General features: G+C 38.5%; 1 long non-coding RNA gene across 1 annotated transcript in view; it reads right to left on the bottom strand.

Annotated features, from left to right (window-relative positions):
* The window catches only part of LOC111095354, a 52,976-nt gene that overhangs the window by 2,897 nt on the left and 22,989 nt on the right, over positions 1-27,090 (bottom strand). The window contains exon 3 of the long non-coding RNA XR_005356328.1: positions 24,650-24,837. This is a non-coding gene — a long non-coding RNA (uncharacterized LOC111095354). The remainder of the gene's footprint in view (positions 1-24,649; positions 24,838-27,090) is intronic.

The raw sequence follows: 27,090 nt of genomic DNA, 5'->3' as shown, positions 1-27,090 counted from the left end.
ATTTCTTTGTTTCTCTTCCCCGTCCGTATAGAAAATTCTAAAATCTTTTTGCAGTCTATGCCTAAACTACAATAAATATGCAGTGGGTGGAAAGTATATTTCCACCATGATAGACTTGTGATTATATATGGATGGATGTTCACACAGTTCTAAATCAACCCAGACAGAATTAGTCTAGTTTCAGACTAAGTTGCATATACCTGTAAAATGTATTAATACATTTATGTATTACATACAAGATACATACAAGATACATACATTACATACATATGTATTACATAGGTCTTGTTAATACAAGACCATAATTAAAAAAAGTAGCTCCCAGGTAATTAGTCTTCACTTTCACTAATGTAGATTTGTCACTTTATTTCCTTAGCGGTAGCAAAATTAAATGTGTAAAATATTTTCTCATGACCAATTAGCTCTGAAAGTTGCAAGAAGTTGTGTCTGGAATGGTATAGTCCATGAGACACAAATAATCAACATGTTATTACCTAATATGGGTTGAAGAGAAGGAATAAGCAGAAAGAAAATTTAATTGTAGATCTGTTTTTACAATAGTTTGATTGGCTCTCACTCTTTGCAGAGTTTATGTGGAAAATAAAAAAGATAGCAATTCAGCAACATGGTAGGATATAAAATCAATGCACAGAAATCAGTTGCATATTTATGTACTAACAATGAGATTGAAAAAAGAGAAATTAAGAAATCAATCCCATTTGCAGTTGCACCCAAAACTATTAGATACCTAGGAATAAACCTAACCGAAGATATAAAGGATCTGTGCTCTAAAAACTACAAAACACTTATGAAAAAAATTGAGAAAGACACAAAGAGTTGGAAAAACATTCCATGCTCATGGATTGGAAGAATAAATATTATAAAAATGTTTATGCTACCCTGGGCAATTTACAGGTTCAATGCAATCCCTATCAAAATACCATGGACTTTCTTCAGAGAGCTGGGACAAATATTCCTAAGATTTGTATGGAACCAGAAAAGACCCTGAGTAGCCAGAGAAATGATGACAAAGAAAACCAAGGCTGGGGGCATCACAATGCCAGACTTCCAGCTGTATTACAAAGCTGTGATCATCAAGACAGTGTGGTACTGGCACAAAAACAGACACATAGATCAATGGAGCAGAATAGAGAACCCAGAAATGGACCCTCAACTCTATGGTCAACTCATCTTCAACAGGGCAGGAAACAATACCTAATGGAAGAAAGATAGTCTCTTCAACAAATAGTATTGGGAATATTGGACAGCCACATGCAGAAAAATGAAACTGGACCACTTTCTGACACCATACACACAAAAGAAAACCTAAAAATGGATAAAAGACCTAATTGTGAGGCAGGAATCTATCAAAATCCCAAAGGAGATCACAGGCAGCAACCTCTATGACCTCAGCCATAGTAACTTCTTCCCAGATGTGTCTCAAAGCAAGGGAAGCAAAAGCAAAAATGAACTACTGGGACTTCATCCAAAAAAAGGCTTCTTCATAGCAAAGGAAACAGTCACAAGTGAAATAAGTCAATCAGAGAAAGACAATTATATGATTTCACTAAAATGTGGAATATAAGAAACAACACAGAGAATCATAGGGTATGGGAGAGAGATCTGAATAGGAAATCATCACAAAAGAGAAAAACCATGAGAGACTCTTAATTATAGGAAACAAACTGAGGGTTGCTGGAAAGAAGTTGAGTAGGGAGATAGGGCAATTTCTTGATAAGCTTTAAGGAGGGTATCTAATGTGATGAGCACTGGGTAGGATACACAACTGAAAAAATATTGAACACTACATCTGGATCTAAGTATGTACTATATGTTGGATAATTGAATTTAAATTTAAGAAAAAAGGAAAAAAATAGTATGATTGGACTTTTAAAGATGGCAGAGGAGTAGGAGATCTTAGTTTTGTCTGGTCCCAGGAATTCAGCTAGATAGCTATCCAATCAGTCTGAATACCTGTGAACTCAACCAGCGGTCTAAGAAATGAATTGCTGCAAGTCTATAAATAGAAAGGTGACCACTTGCTGTAAGAATAAAAAGACAGAAAAACTCATCTCAAAAAGGAAGAAGAGGCAGTACTGACTGCTAGGGAACTAACTAGTATGGATATAAATAAGATGTCTGAAATAGAGTTCAGAATAATGATTATAAAGATACTAGCTGGCTTTGTAAAAAGCTTAGAAGACTCTAGAGAATCCATTTCTGGAGAAATAAAAGAACTAAAGTATAATCAAGTTGACATAAAAAAGGTTATTAATGAGATTCAATTTAAAATGGAGGCTCTTACTGCTAGGATAAATGGTGCAAAAGAGAGAATTACTGATAGAGAAGACAACATGATAAAAAAATAAAAAACCTGAGAAAAAGAGAGATAAATAACTACAGGATCATGAGGGAAGAATTTGAGAGATACATGATACCATAAAGTAAAGCAATATTAGAATAGTTTGGGTCACAGAAGAAGAGGAAAGAGAGAGGAAGTAGAAGGTGTCTTGGAGGAAATTATAGCAGAGAAATTTCCTAATCTAGGGAAAGAAATGTGCATTCAAGTCAAGAAGGTACAGAGAACCCCCATTCAAAATCAATAAAATTATGTCAACATCTGGATATATGTGAAACTTGCAAATCTCAGACAACAAAAATGCTGAAAGAAGCTTGGGACAAAAAGTCCAAAACCTAAGAGGGTAGAAACATTAAACTTTAGAATGGCAAAAGACAGCAGATCTGTCCACAGAGACCTGGCAGGTCAGAAAATAATTGCATGATATATTCAGGGTACCTAATGAGAAAAACATGCAACAAGAATACTTTATCCAGCAAGGCTGTGGTTTTTTTTTTGTTTTTTTTTTTTTGTTTTTAAACTTTTTTTTTTAATTTTTATTTATTTATGATAGTCACACAGAGAGAGAGAGAGGCAGAGACACAGGCAGAGGGAGAAGCAGGCTCCATGCACCGGGAGCCCGACGTGGGATTCGATCCCGGGTCTCCAGGATCGTGCCCTGGGCCAAAGGCAGGCGCCAAACCGCTGCACCTCCCAGGGATCCCAAGGCTGTGTTTTAAGTAGGAGAGATTAAAAGCTTCCAGGACAAATAGAAGCTAAAAGAATTTGTGATCACTAAACCAGTGCTGCAAGACTTATTAGAGAGAATCATTTAAGTGAAGAGAAAACCCAAAAGTAACATAGGCCAGAAAGGAACAGACAATATACAGAAACAGTGACTTTACAGGTAATACAACAGCACTGAATTCCTATCTTTCCATTGTTACTCTGAATGTAAATGGGCTAAATGCCCCAATCAAAGGACACAGGGTATCAGAATGGAATAAAAAACCAAGACCCATTGATGTGCTGTCTATAAGAGATACATTTTGGACCCATAGACACCTCCAGATTGAATGTGAGGGGGTGTAAAACTAAACAAAAGAAAGCAGAGATAGAAATCCTTAATATCAGACAAATTAGATTTTAAACCAAAGACTGTAATAAGAGATGAGGAAGGACACTATATCATAATTAAAGGGTCTATCCAACAAAAAGATCTAACAATTGTATATTTAATGCCCTAACATGGGAGCAGCCAAATATTATATAATCCAGTTAATAACAAAGTTAAAGAAAAACATCAATAATAACACAATAATAGTAGGTGATATTGACACCTAACTCACAGCAATGGCAAGATCATCTAAGCAGAAGATCAACAAGGAAACAGGACCTTGAATGATGCACTGAATCAGATGGCATTCACAGATATATAGAGAGCATTCCATCCTAAAGCAACAGAAAATACATTCTTTTGAGTACACATGGAACATTCTCTCGATTACAGAATTCTCCACATACTGGGTCACAAATCAGGTCTCAACTGGTACCAAAAATAGGGTTATTCTCTGTATATTTTCAGATCACAATGCTTTGAAACTTGAACTCAATCACAAGTGGAAATTTGGAAAGAACTCAAATACATGGAGATTAAACAATATTCTAACTAAACAATGAATGGGTCAACCAGGAAATTAAAGGATTTTTTAAAAATCATGGAAATAAATGAAAATGAAAATACAACTCTTCAGAACCTTTGGGATGTAGCAAAAGTGGTCTTAAAGGGAAGTATATAGTCTGGAGACCTGGGGGCATCTCTCCTCCTTCCACCTCCTTTCACTAAACTGCTGTTCAGTACTTCTATCCAGGTATTTGGGCCTCCAGTTCTTCGACATCCAAGCCCCAGGCCTCCCAAACACAGCAATCACTTACTTTTCTGAAGGTGCCCCCTCCCTATTTGTGGGCCCCAGGAGTCAGACCCAATTCCCTTCCACACTCCCTTCCCACACCTGCTCCCCAGGACCCTGTCCTGCCTGAAGCATGAAAAGCCGCTGTCTTCCACATCTCCAGGCTCTCATCTGCTAATGCTGGGCTCCCTCCAAGGTCCCCCCATCCCAGATTCCCTCTTCTGGAGGCCTTGCCAGGTTCCCAGCAAGTGCAGGTGCAGGGGCGGTGCTGCAGGTGGGACTGAGGCGCCCTCTGGCTGCCAGAATTGCCTTGCAGGACTGAAAAAAAAATGCTCAACATCTAGAAGCATTAGGGAAATACAAATCAAAACCACAAAAAGATGCCACCTCACACTAGTCACAATTGCTAAAATTAACAAGTCAGGAAAGGAGAAATGGTGAAGATGCAGAGAAAGGGGAACCCTCTTATACTTCTAGTGGGAATGCAAGCTGGTACAGCCTCTTTGGAAAAGAGTATGTAAATTCCTCAAAAAGTAAAAAATAGAGCTACTCACTCTGTGACCCAGCAATTTAACTACTAAGTATTTATCCTAAAGACAGAAATGTAGTGATCTGAAGGGACACCTGCACCCCCAATGTTTATAGCAGCTATGTCCACAGTAGCTGAACTATGGAAAGACCCCAAATGTCTAATATTGCCAAATGCAGAGAAAAGAAAGAACCCTATGTTATCAGGAAAATTCTTGTTAGACTTCAACATTGTCTTGTTTCCTCCTCAACATGTTATACTCTCGAAATAGCATAGAAACATGTACTTACTCAAATTTAGTCAAGCACAGAGGACCCAGAAAATAACCTATACAAAGAGAATCTACAAAAAAAAAAAGAAAGGGAAGAGAAGACTGGATCCATAAGTGGATTTTTCTTCGCTAGAAAAATGTTTCCAGAAAAGTAACAAAAATTATAATAAAATGACCTCTAACTTTTAAAGACAGAGTGAATTAATCTCCTCTATGTTTAAAGAACACAAAACGAAGATTTAAAAAAAGAAAGTTCAGGGAAGGGAAAAAAAAAAAAAAAAGGAGAATTGTGGGACCCAGGAAATTTAACAAAATCCCCTACCCTTGGACAAGCAGAGCAGGACTGACTCTATTTTGGGCTGCACCCGCCTTGCGCTGACCTGCTTATTACTTAGGGCACTGCCCCGCCCTAATCAAAGACCAGGACACACCCTAACCGGAAATCCGGCTCAGCGGACCAGCATGACTGTGCAACTTTCTGCCTATCCCATTGGCCACTGGCCCCTATAAAGTTGCTACGCCTCTTAGTCTCGGAGTCCAAGTCCCTGCTCCGCTGGGTTGGGTATACTTGGACCCAGGCTCGAGCTTGTAAATAAACCCTCGTGTGATTGCATTGGTGTCGGCTCCTTGGCGGTTTCTGGGATTCGTGATCTTGGGTACAACAGAATATGAATATAAATTTTGCAGAGCTCATTAAAGAGGGTTAAGAAAGAAACCAAACTTGTTCTATAAAGGAACATGAAACTGGCGAATGCAAAAAGAAAAAAAGAGTCACTGCTGAAAACAGAGCATGGTCAGCACATATGGATCATGGGAAATGAATGGTTTCAAAAGGTTGACAAAAACAAAGCAGACTACATGACAGAGACCAAATGTGCCCACAAAGTCTAAAATATTGATTATTTGACCCTTTGTAAAAAGCATAGGGATTAAAAGTGTGAAAAGCAAGTTAATGAAGTATAAATGGTTTTAAAATATTTAAAAATTATGAATATGAGATATTTAAGATTGCTTAGTCATAATTGGGTTCACCCTAGATGAAAATTAAATATGAAGCAGGACAAACTCTTAAAGGTATAATTTAACAGAAATAAAACATGCATCTACCAATTAAAGGGGGGATCTTTGTCCAGGAATAATAATAACCTAAAACAATCAGCCCTAAAACAGCGATTATTAAAGCTAACAGATTTCAAAGGGAGAATACTTGTTTAGCAGTTCTCTAATGCTAGGCACACAAAATTGGAATTCAGAGTCTGTTGAGGAAGAGGAAACCTTGCTAATTCCCAAGGGTCACATTTTAAATTAGAAGAAACTAAAATAACCAAGCTCTATAATGACAACTCTCAGTCCACAATTAACCAAACTATACTCTGGTTCCTCTACAGGTCACATAAATCTTCCCTCTAAGAATCAACCAAACCATGAAAAGATTAAGCAAAATTGCCTTCCAAAAGCTAAAAAAGATCTTCTCCTGGGAGAATATTACTTTGAACACCTACAATTTTTCACACACAATATCCAAGATTCAATAAAAATTAACCAGGCACAGCAATAAATAGGGCCAAGAGGAAAATAGACAAAACGAATAAACCCATATACAATGCAGATATTAAAGTTTTGGGATTAAAATAGATTTTAAAACAACCCTGGTAAATATATTTTTTGAAAGGGAGAGCAAGAGAGAACAAAATGGAGATTCTTTTTTTTTTTTACCAAAAGATAGAAATTGGTGGAAAATAATCAAATGGAAATTCTAGAACTGAAAAATTGAAATAAGCAAATAAGAGTTTCATCAAGACTTAACAGCAAACAAGCCAAAACTGAAGAGAGAGCTGGTGAACTCAGCAGCTGAGAAGTCAGCAGATATCACACAGGTTAAAACAAAAAAAGAGAACAAAATGAGAGGAAATAGGGGGTATGTGGGTGGTTCGGTCAGTTAAGATTCCAACTGTTAATTTTGGCTCAGGTCATAATCTCAGGGTTCTGGGACCTAGGCCTGCACCAGGCTCCCCACTCAGCATGGAGTCTGTTTCTCCCTCTCCTTCTCCCCTCCCCCTACTTGCTCTCTCTCTCTCTCTCTCTCTCTCTCTCTTCTCTCCCTCTCAAATAAATACTTTTTTTAAAAAAGGAAAGGAAATTTTAAAAATAAAGATATGGTGTAAATTTCTAACATATATATGTAATTGCTGGTCTACAAGAAGATGAGAGAATGGGGCAAAAAGCAGCATTTTCAGAGGAGGTCAAGGCTTCCACTACCATATATAATGGAGTAACTTGTAGTAGACTGGCTCTAATGAAAACAACATAAAAACAGAAAAAAATACATTAAAAAATATGCTCTAGATGTGAGCCCATGATTGCCATGGTTCTCTGCCTGCAGTTTCCTGAACCTGGTTCAGAAACTGAAAACTGGGCATAGCATGATTGTAATGTTGAGTGAAAGATGTGTAGATCAGAATTCAGGACAAATGCAGGTGTGGGGGTACACTATGTGTGTGATAGGAGGAATCTGTGTGGGATCTACCATGAGTCTTTGAGTGCTGGGCAACACAAAATACCCTAAAACTTCCAAAGAGTAGTTATTCTGGTATTGAAAGGGAAGGAGTAATACAAGAGATTTAGTTCAGGAAGATATTGGAGTCAACCAAACAAATGTAGAACCAAGTAGTGACAAGACCACAAAGCAATTTGGAAGATAAGTCCCATCAAGAAAGGAGGATTTGGAAAATACCTTGTTCTTTTCATAGATTGTCCCTAACACAACATAAAACAAAGCCAATAAAAGTTCAGAGGAATCAACTAATCATTAACTACCTTCTAAGCTAACAATTAAGTTCTTGAGAGGATTTTTTTTTAAAAATCAGTCTCTAACAATATATCTTTCAAAATTCCCAGTTACAACAGAAAATTACTAGAAATGTAACAAATGGAAAAACGTGGTCCATAGTCAAGAAAATAAATAAATAACCAGTCAGTAGAAATTGCCTATTAAGTGGCCCAGATGTTAGATTCAGTAAAGGCTTGAGCAGCTATATGAATATTATTTTTAAAAATTAGAGGGGATCCTGGTGGCTCAGTTGCTTAAGCATCTGACTAGCTCAGGTCATGATCTCAGGGTCCTGGATCAAGTCCCATGTGGATCTCCCTGCTCCGCAGGGAGTCTGCTTGTCCCTCTCCTTCTTCCCCTTCCCCCCATTCTGTACTCTCTTTCAAATAAATAAATAAATAAAATATTTTAAAAATTAAAAAAATAGAGAAACTGCTAATTAATGAGAAAATAGGGACTAACTGGTAAAATGCAAGGAGTAAAGTGTGAAATAGGAAGAAATGTAGTGGAAGGTGGAACATGAAGATTGAGCTCTGTTGGGATAAAGTCCAAAGAGAAAGCAATTACAAAGTCCCATGTGCAAGGTGACATATAGCACAATACTGATTCTAACTGTACACTTTGATAGGTTAAGGATAAAAACTGTTAGCCATACATGAATCACTAGGGGAAGAAGTACATGAATATACAGCTAAGAAGCCAAATAGTGAAGAAAAAAATAAAGATTCAATTAACCAAAGGGAAGGCAAAAAAGGAGCAGTAAAGGAACAAAACAAGAGAAGACTAAATGGAAAACAATGGTAAGACAGTAGATTTAAACTAAACTATATCAATAATTACATTAAATGCCAATGGAATGAAAGCTAAATAGAAGGCAGAGATTTCCACACTAGAAAAAAAGAGCAAGATCCAATGACAGAATCACCAAAAATATTTCACGTTAAATATAAGGACACAAAGAAGTTTGAAAGAATAAAAAATATGTACACATCTATGCATAGTAAAGCTTGTGTAGTTTATTGCATTAATATCAGGTAGAAGAGAGTTTAATACAAAATTATTTCTAAGAAATAAAAAAATGATGTGTCCTATTGATAAAAGAGATAGTTCACCAGAAAGTCATGAGAATTCTAAATATGTATTCACCAAACAACAAAACTTCAAAAATCATGAAAGAGAGAAACAGGCAAATTCATAATTATAGATGGATATTTAAATGTCCCTCTCTTAGTTATTGATAGAACAAGTGGAAAAATAAAATAAGTATATAGAAGACTTGTACCACACTAACTCACTTGACCTAATTTGCATTTACAGAACAGTACAAACTAATCACTGCCAGATATGCATTCTTTTCAAGTGTATAAAAAGCATTAACCAACAAAGAACATTTCCTAGGACATAAAGCACAGATATACTGTAATTTATTGCACTTCACTTTATCACACTCTGCAAATATTGTTTTTTACAAATTGAAGGTTTGTGCAAACCCTGCATCAAGCAAGTCTATCAGCCCCATTTTTCCAACAGCAGTTGCTCATTTCATGTCTCTGTCACATTTTAGTAAATCTTACAGTATTTCAAACTTTCTCATTATTATAATATGTGTTATGGTGACTGGCAATCAGTAATTATAACTTGCTGAAAACTCAGACGATGACTAGTATTTTTTAGCAATGAAATATTTTTAATTAAGGTGTACACACTATTTTTTAACTTATTTACTGGGGGAGAAGCAGAGGAGAGGGAGAGAGAAACCCAAGCCAATTCTCCACTGAGCTGGGATCCCAAAATTGGGCTAGATCTCATGAGATCATGACCTGAGTGGAAACCAAGAGTCAGAGGCCCAGCTGACTGTGCCACGCAGGTGCCCCATACATTATGTTTTTAGACATAATGCTATCACATACTTAACAGATTACAATATAGTGTGACTATAACTCTTATATGCACTGGGAAATCAAAAGCTCATTTGACTCGTTTTATTGTGATATTTGCTTTTTTGCAGTGATCTGGAACTGAACCTGCAGTATCTCTGAGGTACGCTTATAAACACAACAAGCACAAGAACTTGAAATCCTATGGGATATGTTTTCTAATCACAATTAGACACTGAAAACAAGTCAGGTTAAATCAGACAAGATTAAATTAGGTAGCTAAAAATATCCCAAAGGCACCAGCATGCACACATGGGGTCCCTGTGCATGTATTTCTTAGTGGTTCTGTTTCTCCAATTGAACCCTGATTGGCACACAACCAACAAGGTGTTAAAGGGAAATTCAGTTTAGTATCTATATTGGAAAACAAGGTGGAGTCGTCATTGGTGGTGAGAGTGGATTTGGGCTAAAAATAATGAAGTTTATTTCTTGGTTACATTATATGCTGGCTAAGGTTTGTTGGAGGCTATGCTCCTAATCCACCTGTCTGCTCGGTCTTGGACTCAGACTAAAGGAAAAGCCTACTTGGGTTATATCAGTCTCTTGATAGAAAAAGCAAGAGGACTGAGCAGAGATGTAGAACGCTCTTTCAGGAAGAAGTAGTGAATATTGGAAAGGATAATACTATTACCTCCATTTGGTTAATAGCAGTTTCTAGTCCATGATAAGTTCTTAATAAACATTTGATGATGAAAATTAAAATGAATTAATTTTAAAGATGATATGAAAGAACCTCCTTTTCTGAATACCGTTAAACTACTCTCTTCTTTGATCCCATAATAACTTTCAAATATCTTTGTTTTAATCATAACTATTTGTCAGTTTTACACACCAGAGTTTATTTCTTGAGGACAATAATTTGGTCTTGTTCACCTTTGTCTTTTTAAAAATTGAGTTATTTATTCACTTATTCTCATTACATCACAACTTATAGGTAGCTATTTTAATGTATTTAATTAATATCATTTTGCCTCAATTCTTGAAAAATATATATTATAATGTGTGCCTGTATTTTATGGAATATAAATTTTTAAAATCAGTCATCTCAGATTAAACTTTGAGAAACAACATAAAGAAGAACAAATTAAATCTCAAGTAGGTAGAAAGAGTGAAATAGTAAAATACAAAGTGAATTTAAAAAGAAAATGACATTTAATAGAAAAAATAAAACCAAAACTCTCTGAAAAAAAATAATTGAAGAACTTAGAGCAAGACTAATAAACATGTTCATGCAGAACATGTCTAACACAGGATATTTCATTTCCAAAAGAGTGCTTCACTTTTATTCACATTTCAATTAATACCGCTTGCATCCTCTGATTACTCAGGCATTGAGGTTACTATGGATTCTTCTCATTCTCCCATATCCCACATACAATCTATTGGGAAGTCAACCATCTGCCAGTTCTATATCCAAAATATCAGTTGACCCTTGAATAACAGGATTTGAACTGTGCAGGTCCACTTACATGCAGGCTTTTGTTTTTTAATAAATATAGTACTGTAAATATATTTTCTCTTATGATTTTAATAACATTTTTCTAGCTTACTTTATTTCAATAATACAGTATATAATTCATATGCAAAATATGTTTTAATTGCTATTTATGTTATCCATAAGGCTCCTTCCTAGTCAATAGTAGGCTATTAGTAGTTAAGTTTGGGGGAGTCAAAAGGAATATGTGGAATTTCGACAGAAAAAGTGTTGGTGCCTTTAATTATGCGTTGTTTTAAGGGTCAACTAATACCTTTGACTTAGAATATTTTTACCACTTTTCCTGCTATCGCCATAGTGTAATCCCCCATTAGGTACTACCTATATTACCTATATTGTCGGAGGCTATGCTCCTAATCCACCTGTCTGATCATTCTTGGAAATGGCTTTCTAACTAGTCTTCCTCTTTCCCCTCTAGTCCCCTACACTTAATTCTCCGGAGAACATTCAGAATAATGTTTTAATTGTGTTAGTCAAACCATGTAATTCCTCGTTATGCTGTACAAACCTCAACTCTGGCGGAGTTTAACACCCTTCCATCTACACTGGCTGACTTGCTACTTCTGCAACACACCAACCTCCTTCCTTTCTCAGCTTTTTGGTACTTGGTGTTTTTTTTTTTTTTTTTTTTTGAGTTCAAATCCTGCCAGTGCCTCTTTATTTGTTATGTTACTTTGGGTTCTTTTTCTTTTAATACATTTATTTTTTATTGGTGTTCAATTTACCAACATATAGAATATCACCCAGTGCTCATCCCGTCAAGTGCCCACCTCAGTGCCTGTCACCCAGTCACCCCCACCCCTGTCCACCTCCCCTTCCACCACCCCTAGTTTGTTGCTGTTCTTTTTGTCTGGAATGTTTTCTTCCCAAACCTTGTTATGACTTGCTAATATTTCTTTCAGTTCCCTACTTAAATATCACTGCTGTAAAGAGGTCTTCTGTGACCACTGAACTAAAATAGCCTCCAGTAACCTCCCATAAACTCTATCACTTACTTTGCTTTATTTAGTTTCCTGTAGTCTGTACTAGTATCTTACATTTATTCCTCCACTTTTTGTGTTGTGCCTCCTCAGTTAGAATGCCAAGGTCCCTAAAGATAAGTAGGTCATTTGTCTTCATCACTGAATCCTCCATACTTTTCAACAACACTTCAGCCATATAAATATCCAGTGCATAAATGAACAAATGAGGAAGGGTTCAGAACCCCAGACAAGAGGAGTAGGGATGGGGATCATAATAAGAAACAAAATGGTAATACGAAGTGAGGAAATCAGAATAGAGAGTAGTATACAAATATTTCTCAATACCTTTTACTTCTAATGCAATGAATATGTAGCACAAATCAAAAATTATTCAAGAAATGAATAGTGTTACAAAAGACATAATATTTCTTTGGTAGATATATGCACATGCATAAATCTGCTGCTTAGTTTTTGATCAAAAGAATCAAATGTATGAATCTGGAATAATATTAATTAAAGTAAATAGCATGATCAAAATTCCCTATGCATTAAGTAAAAGAGAAGGTATGATATAATGAGGCTAGAAACTAGCAGATAATTTATATCTTATCAAGAGAGTAGGGCAAGCATTAATATTAAGCATTACATGAATATATACAATATAAGATGAAGACTGAATGTCACTGGAATATTGCATAACATTTCTATTTTTTTTTCTGTAACATAGATAGCTAAGAATTTTCTCCAGTATGGTACATTCATTTCTTTATCTATGAAAATTTTAATCCTCAACTTAAACTTTAGCTCCAGTAAAAGGTTTAAGCTCAGTGCTGTTTCATTCTTGGTTCAGTATCAAATTATTAGCTTCCTTTTTATTTAAAATTAAATAACTCAAATAAGCCAAATAAGGTAAAAAATGTATGCAATTATGGGAATTTGACGACAGAGCCTTCAATATGGCAAGTGGAACAAAAGTCATGTAGACAATACATAACAATAAGACTATTTACAAGAATTTCTTGCTAGAGAACATGTATGTACTTGAGAGGGTTTGAATAACACAATTATACAAGACAGGGTGAGTCTCTCCAAGCCATCCATGGTCCATATGAGTGACCTTGGTTTTCACAACAGGATGATGACAACATAGAATTTTCTACTCCAGTGCATCTTGTCAGAGTGTGGTCATGAACCTGCTGTGATTATTAATTTTCAGGCTCTTAACAATGAAAAAATCATATTTATAGAGGATTGCCTGAAAGACAGTATACTATTATTCCTTTAACCAACTAAAAGCTATCTTTATGTTAGACTAGATTATAGGAGGGCCATGTAACCATTTCATATAATTTTGATCATTCCAAACAACTAGTTTTGCTGAATATACCCCAAGGTGAGAAAGAGCCCTGTGCCTACTGTAAAAGTGTTGCTAAGAGGACTGACCCCTGCATTATATTACCTTATCCCTATGCCTAATTGTTGCAGGTTATTTTCCTCTTGCCTCTAAACTAGAAATAGTTCTGTCAAGTGTGAATCCTGTAATTTATTTGGATTATAGGATTATTTTCTTATTTTTGACTGTTAGATAACTTTAAGGCAAATTGAAAACTCATTTCCAATGAGGATATAAGATGGCTCTATGGTACTTAACTTATTGATTTCAATAAGTACTGGCCATATTCCTTGTCTTCTTGTTTTCAATTTTTATTGAAATTTTTAGTAGGCAATACGGAGTTTGCAATACAAAGTTGATATAAAATACATATGGAGAAAACATTAACTCTCAACTTTTTTCTCCATCTCTCTTTCCACAAGTTACTCCGATATAATTTTCTCCCCATTTTCCCAGAATTTTCTAAGCCAAGATAAATAAATACCTTTTCACGTTCTTCATTTTTTTAAACAAAGGGTCACTTACTATACACTTTGCTCTAGTTTTCCTCAATAGTTACTTACAAGACAACTTCTCATTCTTTTTATATCAAAAGATTCTCATTTTATTTTTGATGCATGACATTTTATTTTATGACTGTTCTACAATTTACTTAACTAGTTAAATATTGATGGACATTTGGGTTGTCAATAGTCATTTGCTCTTACAAACAGTGCTGTAATGCATAATTTTGTATTAGTATCTCTACAAATATCTATGTGCACACCTAAGGATGATTTTCAGAAGTAGGATTTTTGGGTCAAAGTATATATAAGCATGTTAAGTTCTTTAAGCATGTTAATTTTTGATAGATATTACTGAATCTCTCCTTGTAAGTAACGCATCAGAATGCTTATTTCTTTGTTAGCTTGCTAAAAATATTGTCATACATTAGGATTTTTACCAATTCATTGACAAAATGGTATTTTAGTATAGTTTTGATTTATTAATTAATAGGTATTCATATATTTATGCATCATTCACATGTCCTTAATTATCTGTCCTTTGATGAATTGTCTACTGGATTCTTAGACATCTTATTACTTTCTAAGGGGTCTTTATATATTGAAGATGTAAGCATTTTGTGAGATAAATTGCAAATAATTTTTCTTCTTATATTAGGTTTTTTAAGGCAATTATCTTATTTTCTGCCTACAGTAATTTTTGAGTTTTATGATATAAAAATAGAATTTTTTAAAGATTTACTTATTTATTCATGAGAGACACAGAAAGAGGCAGAGGGAGTAGGGTCCTCACAAGGAGCCCAATGTGGAACTCCATCTCAGGACCCCAGGATTATGCCCTGAGCTGAAGGCAGATGCTCAACCACTGAACCACCCAGATGCCCCTAGAATTATTTATTTTATAGCTCTTAAATTAGGAGATATTTAGTTAAATGGAATAGACTATGAGGGCATTGTACCTAGAAGGCATTGTACCGAGAATATATATTATTTCAGAGGCTAGGAATTGAATTGTAAATTTCAAAGGTGACTTAGATTTTCTTTTTCCCAAGCTATATATTTCTTGATATCTTTCAGCATATCCAACGTTTTTCCTCTCTCTAAACTTCAGTTTTACATATTGCTGCTTATTTTTGTGTTTAATTATTATTCTTTTTCATATTGCCAGGCAATGTGATCAACATTACATATTGAATTAATGTGACTTCTTCTGTAAACAGAATGACTTCCTGTTCTACAGCACAGTAATGACAGTAAATCACTTTCCACCTCCTCAGTGCAACACCAAGTAATTTAAAGATGACGATTTGATGATTAATGCAAAATTTGAATTTATTGAATTTACTTTATTAAAGTACTAAAGAATATTATATGAATAGCAGATACACCCACATATACTTCAATTGGATCATCTATAGTGCAGTCCTGCCCTATGCCAGGACTGCCATAGGAGTGAGCATTTATTTTTTTTAATAATAAATTTATTTTTTATTGGTGTTCAATTTGCCAACATACAGAATAACACCCAGTGCTCATCCCATCAAATGCCCTCCTCAATGCCCATCACCCATTCACCCCCACCCCCCGCCCTCCTCCCCTTACACCACCCCTAGATGATTTCCCAGAGTTAGGAGTCTTCATGTTCTGTCTCCCTTTCTGATATTTCCTACCAATTTCTTCTCTCTTACCTTCTATTCCCTTTCACTATTATTTATATTCCCCAAATGAATGAGAACATATAATGTTTATCCTTCTCTGATTGACCTATTTCACTCAGCACAATACCCTCCAGTTCCATCCACATTGAAGCAAATGGTGGGTATTTGTCATTTCTAACGGTTGAGTAATATTCCATTGTATACATAAACCACATCTTCTTTATCCATTCATCTTTTGATGGACACCGAGGCTCCTTCCACAGTTTGGCTATTGTGGACATTGCTGCTAGAAACATTGGGGTGCAGGTGTCCTGGCGTTTCATTGCATCTCTATCTTTGGGGTAAATCCCCAGCAGTGCAATTGCTGGGTCATAGGGCAGGTCTATTTTTAACTCTTTGAGGAACCTCCACACAGGTTTCCAGAGGGGCCCCACCAGTTCACATTCCACCAACAGTGTAAGAGGGTTCCCTTTTCTCCGCATCCTCTCCAACACTTGTGGTTTCCTGCCTTGTTAATTTTCCCCATTCTCACTGGTGTGAGGTGGTATCTCATTGTGGTTTTGATTTGTATTTCCCTGATGGCAAGTGATGCAGAGCATTTTCTCATGTTCATGTTGGCCATGTCTATGTCTTCCTCTGTGATATTTCTGTTCATGTCTTTTGCCCATTTCATGATTGGATTGTTTGTTTCTTTGGTGTTGAGTTTAATAAGTTCTTTATAGATCTTGGAAACTAGCCCTTTATCTGATATGTCATTTGCAAATATCTTCTCCCATTCAATAGGTTGTCTTTTAGTTTTGTTGACTGTATCCTTTGCTGTGCAAAAGCTTCTTATCTTTATGAAGTCCTAATAGTACATCTTTGCTTTTGTTTCTTTTGCCTTCGTGGATGTATCTTGCAAGAAGTTACTGTGGCCAAGTTCAAAAAGGGTGTTGCCTGTGTTCTTCCCTAGGATTTTGATGGACTCTTGTCTCACATTTAGATCTTTCATCCATTTTGAGTTTATCTTTGTGTATGGTGCAAGAGAGTGGTATAGTTTCATTCTTCTGCATGTGGATGTCCAATTTTCCCAGCACCATTTATTGAAGATAGAAAGATAGAAAGAGATGGAGTACTTCCAAATTCGTTCTATGAGTCCAGCATCACCTTAATTCCAAAACCACAAAAAGACCCCACCAAAAAGGAGAATTACAGACCAATATCCCTGATGAACATGGATGAAAAAATTCTCAATAAGATACTAGCCAATAGGATACAACAATGCATTAAGAAAATTATTCACCGTGAACAAGTAGGATTTAGTCCCGGGACACAAGGCTAGTTCAACACTTGTAAAACAATCAGTGTGATTCATCATATCAGCAAGAGAAAAACCAAGAACCATATGATCCTCTCAATAGATGCAGAGAAAGCATTTGACAAAATGCAGCATCCATTCCTGATCAAAACTCTTCAGAGTGTAGGGATAGAGGGAACATTCCTCAACATCTAAAAAGCCATCTACGAAAAACCCACAGCAAATATAATTCTCAGTGGGGAAGTACTGGGAGCCTTTCCCCTAAGATCAGGAACAAGACAGGGATGTCCACTCTCACCACAGCTATTCAACATGGTATTAGAAGTCCTAGTCTCAGCAATCAGACAACAAAAAGACATTAAAGGCATTCAAATTGGCAAAGAAAAAGTCAAACTCTCCTTCTTCACCCATGACATGATACTCTACATAGAAAACCCAAAAGACTCCACCTCAAGATTGCTTGAACTCATACAGCAATTTGGCAGTGTGGCAGGATACAAAATCAATGCCCAGAAGTCAGTGGCATTTCTATACACTAACAATGAGACTGAAGAAAGAGAAATTAAGGAGTGAATCCCACTTACAATTGCACCCAAAAGCATAAGATACCTAGGAATAAACCTAACCAAAGAGGTAAAGGATTTATACCCTAAAAAGTATAGAACACTTCTGAGAGAAATTGAGGGAGACACAAAGAGATGGAAAAATATTCCATGTTCATGGATTGGCAGAATTAATATTGTGGAAATGTCAATGTTACCCAGGGTAATTTACACATTTAATGCAATCCCTATCAAAATACCATGGACTTTCTCCAGAGAGTTAGAACAAATTATTTTAAGATTTGGGTGAATCAGAAAAGACCCCAAATAGCCAGGGGAATTTTACAAAAGAAAACCATAGCTGGGGGCATCACAATGCCAGATTTCAGGGTGTACTACAAAGCTGTGGTCATCAAGACAGTGGCACAAAACAGACACATAGATCAATGGAACAGAATAGAGAATCCAGAAGTGGACCCTCAACTTTATGGTCAACTAATATTCGATAAAGGAGGAAAGACTATCCATTGGAAGAAAGACAGTCTCTTCAATAAGTGGTGTTGGGAAAATTGGACATCTCCATGCAGAAGAATGAAACTAGACCACTCTCTTTCATCATACATAAAGATAAACTCAAAATGGATGAAAGATCTAAATGTGAGACAAGATTCCATCTACTTCCTAGAGGAGAACACAGGCAACACCCTTTTTGAACTCGGCCACAGCAACTTCTTGCAAGATACATCCACGAAGGTAAAGGAAACAGAAGCAAAAATGAACTATTGGGACTTCATCAAGATAAGAAGCTTTTGCACAGCAAAGGATACAGTCAATAAAACTAAAAGACAGGGATCCCTGGGTGGCGCAGTGGTTTAGCGCCTGCCTTTGGCCCAGGGCGCGGTCCTGGAGACCCAGGATCAAATCCCACGTCGGGCTCCCAGTGCATGGAGCCTGCTTCTCCCTCTGCCTATGTCTTTGCCTCTGTGTGTGTGTGTGTGACTATGATAAATAAATAAAAATTTAAAAAATAACTAAAAGAAACCTACAGAATGGGAGAAGATATTTGCAAATGACATATCAGATAAGGGGCTAGTTTCCAAGATCTATAAAGAACTTATTAAACTCAACACCAAAGAAACAAACAATCCAATCCTGAAATGGGCAAAAGACATGAACAGAAATCTCACAGAGGAAGACATAGACATGGCCACCACGCACATGAGGAAATGCTCTGCATCACTTGCCATCAGGGAAATACAAATCAAAACCACAATGAGATACCACCTCACACCAGTGAGAATGGGGAAAATTAACAAGGTGGGAAACAGCAAATGTTGGAGAGGATGTGGAGAAAGGGGAACCCTCTTGGACTGTTGGTGGGAATGTGAACTGGTGCAGCCACTCTGGAAAACTGTGTGGAGGTTCCTCAAAGAGTTAAAAATAGACCTGCCCTAGACCCAGCAATTGCACTGTTGGGGATTTACTCCAAAGATACAGATGTAATGAAACGCTGGGACCCCTGCACCCCAATGTTTCTAGCAGCAATGTCCACAATAGCCAAACTGTGGAAGGACCCTCGGTGTCCATCGAAAGATGAATGGATAAAGAAGATGTGGTTTATGTATACAATGGAATATTCCTCAGCCATTAGTAACGACAAACACCCACTATTTTCTTCGACGTGGATGGAACTGGAGGGTATTATGCTGAGTGAAATAAGTCAATTCGCGAAGGGCAAACATTATATGTTCTCATTCATTTGGGGAACATAAATAATAGTGAAAGGGAATATAAGGGAAGGGAGAAGTAATGAGTAGGAAATATCAGAAAGGGAGACAGAACACAAAGACTCCTAAATCTGGGAAACACACTAGGGGTGGTGGAAGGGGAGGAGGGGGGGGTGAATGGGTGACGGGCACTGAGGGGAGCACTTGCCGGAATGAGCACTGGGTGTTATTCTGTATGTTGGCAAATTGAACACCAATAAAAATAAAATTATTATTAAAAATAGAAAAAGAAAAAGAAAACCATAGCTGGGGGCATCACAATGCCAGATTTCAGGTTGTACTACAAAGCTGTGGTCATCAGGACAGTGTGGTACTGGCACAAAAACTGACACATAGATCAATGGAACAGAATAGAGAATCCAGGAGTGAGGATTTAGAGAAAATCTTTGCCCTGGTAGAGCAAATAACCCATTGACAAAAGTTTTTTGGGAGGAAGGGCACCTGGGTGGCTCAGTCAGTTGGAAGCTTGACTTCAGCTTGGATCATGATCCCAGGAATCCTAGGATCCAGCACCCAGGTTGGGCTCTCTGCTCAATAGAGAGCCTGATTCTGCCTCTCCCTCTGCGGCTTCCCCTGCTTGTACTCTCTCCCTTTCTGTCAAAAAAATTTTTTAAGATTTTATTTATTTATTCATGAGAGACTGACACACACACAGAGAGAGAGGCAGAAACAAAAGCAGAGAGAGAAGCAGGCTTCCTATAGGAGCCTGATGTGGGACCCACTCCTGGATCTCGGGATCACGTCCTTAGTGGAGTTCAATGTGCCAACATAGCAAAACACGCAGGGCTCAACCCATCAAGTGCCTCCCTCAGTGCCTGTCACCCAGTCACCCAACCCCCTGCCCTTCATTTCCCTTCCACCACCCCTTGTTCATTTCTCAGAGTTAGGAGACCCTCATGTTCTGTCATCCTCTCTGATATTTGCCACTCATTTTCTCTCCTTTCCCCTATAATCCCTTTCACTACTTTTTATATTCCCCAAATAAATGAGACCATATAATGTTTGTCCTTCTCCGATTGACTTCTTCACTCAGCATAATACCCTCCAGTTCCATCCACGTTGAAACAAATGGTGGGTATTTGTCATTTCTAATGGCTGAGTAATATTCCATTGTATACATAAACCACATCTTCTTTATCCATATATCTTTCCATGGACACTGAGGCTCCTTCCACAGTCTGGATATTGTGGACATTGCTGCTATAAACATCAGGGTGCAGGTGTCCTGCGGTTTCACTGCATCTGTATCTTTGGGGTAAATCCCCAACAGTGTAATTGCTGGGTCATAGGGCAGCTCTATTTTTAACTCTTTGAGGAACCTCCACACAGTTTTCCAAAGTGGCTGTACCAGTTCACATTCTCACCAAAAGTGCAAGAGAGTTCCCCTTTCTCCACATCTTCTTCAACTTTTGTTGTTTCCTGGCTTGTTAACTTTGACCATTCTCACTAGTGTGAGGTGGTATCTCATTGTCCTTTTGATTTGTATTTTCCTAGTGGCAAGTGATGCAGAGCATTTTCTCAGAGCACATGACTTTCAAAGCACTATGGTCTGAAAATATGCAGGGGACAATCCCAATCTTTTGGTATCAGTTGAGACCTGATTTGTGACCCAGTATGTGGTCTATTCTGGAGAAAGTTCCATGTGCACCTGAGAAGAATGTGTATTCAGTTGCATTTGGATGTAAATTTCTGTAAAATCTGTGAAATCCATCTAGTCCAGTTGTATCATCTAAAGCTCTTGTTTCTTTGGAGATGTTGTGCTTAGAAGATCTGTTGATTGTAGAAAGCGCTAACCTCAAGTCACCAAGTATACGTGTATTATTACCTAAGTATGTCCTAACTTTGGTTATTAATTGATATACTTGGCAGCTCCCACATTCAGGGCATAAATATTCATGATTGTTAGGTCCTCTTGTTGGATAGATCCTTTAACTATGATATAGTGTCTCTTGTAGACATCATATAGATGGGTCTTGCTTTTTTATCCAGTCTGAAACCCTGCACCTTTTGATGGGGTCATTAAGCCCATTCGCGTTCAGAATTACTATTGAAAGATATGAATTTAGTGTCATCATAATACCTATTCAGTCTCTGTTTTTGTGGATTATTTCTTTGGACTTACTCTGTCTTTCAAGAGTTTCCCTTAATATTTCTTGCAGAGCTGGTTTGGTGGTCACATATTCTTTCAGTTTCTGCCCATCTTGGAAGTTCTTTATCTCTCCTTCTATTCTGAATGAGAGCCTAGCTAGATAGAGTATTCTTGGCTGCAGGTTCTTCTCATTTAGGACCCTGAATATATCCTGCCAGCCCTTTCTGGCCTGCCAGGTCTCTGTGGAGAGGTCTGCTAATATTTATCCCCATAAAAGTTAGAGGTCTCGTGTCTCTTGCTGCTTTAAGGATTTTCTCTTTATCTTTGGAATTTGCCAAGTTTCACTATTAAATGTCTAGGTGTTGAACTTTTTTTTTTTAATTTTATTTTTAGGGGGGGACCTTTCTATCTCCTGGGTCTGAATGCCTGTTTCATTCCCCAAATTAGGGAAGTTCTCAGCTATGATTTGTTCACATATGCTTTCTGGTCTCCTGTCCCTCTTGGCACCCTCTGGACCCCCAATTATACATAAATTTCCTTCTGAGGTTCTCATTTATTTCCCTTAACTTTTCCTCATGGTCTCTTAATTGTTTTTCTCTTTTTTCCTCAGCTTCCTTCCTCGCCATCAATTTATCTTCTATGTCATTCACTCTGTCTTCCACCTCATTAGCCCTCGTCGTTAGGACAGCCAGTTTAGATTGCATCTCATTTAATCTATTTTTAATTTCAGACTGATTAGCTCTCATTTATGCCATAACAAAGTCTGTAGAGTCCTTTGGGTTTTTTCTAGATCCACCAGTAACTATAATTGTGCTTCTGAATTATCTTTCTGACATCGTATTGAAATCCACATTCTGTAACGTAGCAGAGGGTTCCTTTGTGAATTCTTCTTTCTAGTCATTTTGTCCAGTGCAGAGTGGCTGTATGAGCAGGCTGAGTCAAAAATATCAACTACGACCTAAGTGAAACACACCCTAGATGATTCTGAAGAGGTCAGAGACCAGAAAATGAAAAAGAAGATCAGAACCAAATAAAATAAAAGGACCAGTAAAGTGAAAACCAAATTTTAAAACAAAGTATTAAAAATAAAAAGCCAAAAACCACAAAGAAGCAGAAAAAATAAAAAGAATTAAAAAAATAAATAGGAAAATGAGGAAAAATAAAACATAAAAAAGGGGGTGTGCTGGAGGATAGTGATGGTGAAGAAGTTGTAGTGGAGGGAGAATGTAGTCTACCTGAGTGGTCCTAGAGGGTGATCCTCTTTGTTCTGAATGTATTTTGTTCTATATGTTAGAAGATGTCAAATCCCAAATTTATATAAACCAGTAATACTTGTAGAAAGCCCCACCATTGAGCACAAAAAGATAAATGAGATTAATGAGGGGGCGCAGAATGTGAATGAAGAAAGAGTATAATCTCACAGAATGAACCAGCATGGTGTTGCGCTTGGTTCTGGGTATATCTTGTTCATGTTTTAGAAGGTACTAACTTCCAACATTGTAAAACAAAACAAGGCAGAAAAAAACAAAAAAACACAAAACAAAAACCCATATATCTCCCCAAATTAAATTGAATACTTTGAAGGGAATCCAGAAGTGAAAAATATATCTAAGACATGTAATTGTAGACATATGCAAAAGTCAAAAAGGAAAAAACTTAAAAATGAGGAGCTGGTAATATACTGTAGTTAAGGTAGGAAGAGAAAGAAAAGAAAAGGAAAGAAAAGAAAAGGAAAGGAAAGGAAAGGAAAGGAAAGGAAAGTAAATGAAATGACAAGTAAACTGCCCCCTCCCCCAGACCGATCCCCACCCCCCCTCCACTCCCTCCCCTCCCCGCAAACACCCCGACCTCCACCCCCCCCCCTACCCCCCTCCCCCCCTCCCCTCCCTCCCTCCCTCCCCCCCTCCCTCTCCCTCCCCTCCCCCCCCCCCCCTCCCCTCCCCCGCCCCCAAAGACCAGAAACGAAAAGAAAGAAGAGATCCTCTAATTCTATATACTATTTTCCCTTGGTCCTGGAGGTTTCCAGGGCTGCCTAGTCAGTAAATTTGCTCTTCCCCTGTCCTTCCCGCTAGTTGTCTAGGGGAGGGGCCTGCTGTGCTGACTCTCAGGTGTGTGTACCTGGGGGAGATGCCCTGCCCCCCCCCCCCCGGTGCTGGGCTCAGTGGGAGCTGTTTACCCCGTGAGGCCCCTGTTCCCTGGGGCCCCGCCTCTCCCAGGCACAAGGTGATGCAAGGAGGAACAAGAACACTGGCGGCGGCCAGGTCTCCAGCCCTGGAGTCAGCTCCCCGCAGTAACCACCCACAGTCGGCCAGTCTGCCCTGGCCTAGGTGCTCCTGGGGCTGGGCGCTGACCTGCACAGCTGGGGGCGCCTATGGGCAGGAGAATCCTCACTGTTCTGTACCCTCCCCGCTTCTGCCTGTCCGGAGGAACGGCAGGATGGTGGGCTGTGTCCCCCGGCACCCTGGGATCCCGGGCCTGTGCTGCTGGAATCGCGCTTCTGGGGCTGTGGCTCCCGAAGGCCGTAGGGCACAGACACCTCCACCCTTAGCCCCCGCCTAACCAACCGGCTTCTCCCTGAGGCCCCACAGGCTGCACGTCGTCCCGCCCTTTACCAAGATTGGCCTCAGGATGAGGTGTGCTCTCCCCTAGGCGCACTTCCTGTATTAGGGACCCCAGGAGACTGGAGGCATCCCCGCCCCTCCTGCGGTTCTTTTTTTATTTTTTAAGATTTATTTATTTATTCATGATAGACATAGAGAGAGAGAGAGAGAGAGAGAGAGAGGCAGAGACACAGGAGGAGGAGAAGCTGGCTCCACGCCGGGAGCCCCACGCGGGACTCGATCCCCGGATTCCAGGATCGGCCCCGGGCCAAAGGCAGGTGCCAAACCGCCGAGCCACTGGGGATCCCCCCCTCCTACGGTTCTGCCCAATTTCCCTGCTGAGCGCTCCTCCGTCCAGGAAGAATCCGCTGTGGATTTTTAAGGTTCCCGATTCTCCGGGGCTGGACTTTCCTGTCCTGGATGCTCTCGCCACCCAGCCTTAGCCTGGCTCCTCTCGGGGCCCCTCCCTTACTTTATTCTTTTTTTTTTTTTTCCCCTGCCTTCCTACCTGTTAGAAACGAAAACCCTTCTCTCTGTAGCATTCCGGCCATTCTCTCTTTAAATCTCAGGTCGGATTCGTAGGTGTTCAGGATGGTTTGAGTTATCCAGGGAAGTTGGTGGGGCCGGGTGAGATGAGGGCCCTACTCCTCCACCATCTTGCCTCTCCTGCCAGGAATCAGCCTCTTGTTGGATCCTCTGCAAAAACGAGACAGGAATTGTCTGTCCAACCATTTCTGTCTTATCATCGCCTTGAAACTCCCAAATTCTTTTAAACATGGTTACAAGGGTTAAGAACAATAACAACAACAACAACAACAAAAATTCACAGATTGATCAAATGTGTTCATAGGAATACGAGTTAATAATGTATTGTTTGCTTATAAACAACTCTACACTTTCTTGGCACCCCAAGAAATATCCTGGTGTATAGGCTGCTTTCACACATTATATTGTATTTTTTCTTCTTCTTCTTCTGGTTAGTGTTTTGCAGCCCCCTTTTTGTTTGCACTTGAAAAGTTCCTTAAGGGATCCCTGGGTGGCGCAGCGGTTTGGCGCCTGCCTTTGGCCCAGGGCGCGATCCTGGAGACCCTGGATCGAATCCCACGTCAGGCTCCCAGTGCATGGAGCCTGCTTCTCCCTCTGCCTATGTCTCTGCCTCTCTCTCTCTCTCTCTCTCTCTCTCTCTCTCTGTGACTATCATAAATAAATAAAAAAAATTAAAAAAAAAGAAAAGTTCCTTGAATAAGATGAAAGTGAGAGTTCTTGTGGCCCACTCACCTAAAGACTCCTTTGAAAAACTGTGTTGTATGGTCTGTGTTCCCTCAAGCAATCCCATTAAGAGAACATTAGTTTTTTCTAATTTAGAACCCAGTCTTATATGTACAAATAAAATGGGAAAAAAATAATAAATATCTCTGTTAAGATTGCACAGTGAGGCAAATCACAGATGCTGCAGGTACACTATATAAAACAATATCACTGTTGGCTCAGCAACATGGTTCTGTTCTCCCTGATGATTCATTGCAAATAGAAGATCTTAACAAAATAGCCCCTTCTTTGTGGCTTGTCCCTACCAATCAGCCATGGGCAAAGCTCTGGCTCCCTGCCTGCCTGGCTAAGATATACCTTCCGTCACAGAATGAGGACTAACAGCATAGCAAACTTTCCTCCTTATAGCACATTTTCTCAGCAGGAGGCATGGCAATGACTTATAGCCTTAATAATCTCTTAACATTTATCTGTAACACTTTATACTCCAAAGTGCTGTACTTGTTCATCCTTTGAGGCAGCAAAACCACTCTCCAAGGTCACATCTTCTGGCTTCAATTACAGACACAACCTCAGGAAGGCTTCTTGACTTATTTACAATCACAGAGTTATATGTGGGAGTCCTAGAGCTCATCAGAGACAGAATCCAGGACTTCTTACTCTTAATATTTGTTCATTAAAATATGCATCTATTTATTCTAATTCATTTATCTATTTGTTCAAATTAGCTATCTTTAAAAAGATGTCACCTAACAGGAACAATAGAACATAGCTTGATGGATCTCCTGGGTATTCAAAATAGGCCTTTCAGCCAAGAAAAAAAAAAAATGAGCATGTTGACATATTGAATCCCTCTTCCCCCTTTAACTCTTACAAAACTAGAAACACATATTAATCCAATGAAAAAATATGCATTTTGCAACCAGTGTCCAGCTCTGTGTAAGGTGCTTTAGAACATGGTTCCCACTTTTCCTGAGGCAGCAGCAGGGAAGAGAAGGGACAGTTGGTGTCCTAGGAAGATTCTTCACTTATTGTGATTGAGAGAGAGACACAGATGTGCAGTAGGTTGAGTATTCCAAGCCACTCCTGTCACTTAAAATCAAATATGTGAGTCAGGGCATGTATAGTGTTTTTGGGGGACCACCATGTGATGATTGCCAAAAACCATGTGCATAGAGAGGGAGGTCTCAGGAAAAGAGAGGTCTAGGAGGGATAAGGAGAGTGAAGAGTAAGCTGGCAAGAAAGATACTTGGAAGATAAGTCCTTGAGGTAAGACTCCTACCTTAAGACGTCTAGTTTCAGTGAATATGGGGGAAACTATTGACCCCTCAATGGGGGAACGCCTCCACTGACTCAACACCCCTTACCGATCCCCCTTTCAATGCTGTTAATGTTTCTGTTTTACTGATGGTGAAGTGGGTATAAGTTGCTTTTTTGATAGACTAGAGTGAAATTCAAATCTTAGTCTCAGACTTCTATTACAATGTGGTTTGGTACTTACCAGGATACCCAGAGAATGGGGACTCTGAAAGCAAGGGGAGTTAACATCCAATTCTCATTTCTCTGGGGAAAATAATGTTCTATTTATTAGTCTAATTATTTCTCCTACTTTCTAAAATAAAAGGAAACAAGCTCTAGTATCACCTCAGTAATACACATCGTTTTATAATATTTAATTCT

This window comes from Canis lupus, chromosome 3 (assembly GCF_011100685.1).
Source record: "Canis lupus familiaris isolate Mischka breed German Shepherd chromosome 3, alternate assembly UU_Cfam_GSD_1.0, whole genome shotgun sequence".
NCBI classification, from domain to species: domain Eukaryota; kingdom Metazoa; phylum Chordata; class Mammalia; order Carnivora; family Canidae; genus Canis; species Canis lupus.
Note: the sequence above shows the minus strand (reverse complement) of the source record. Positions and strands in the feature narration are given on the sequence as shown.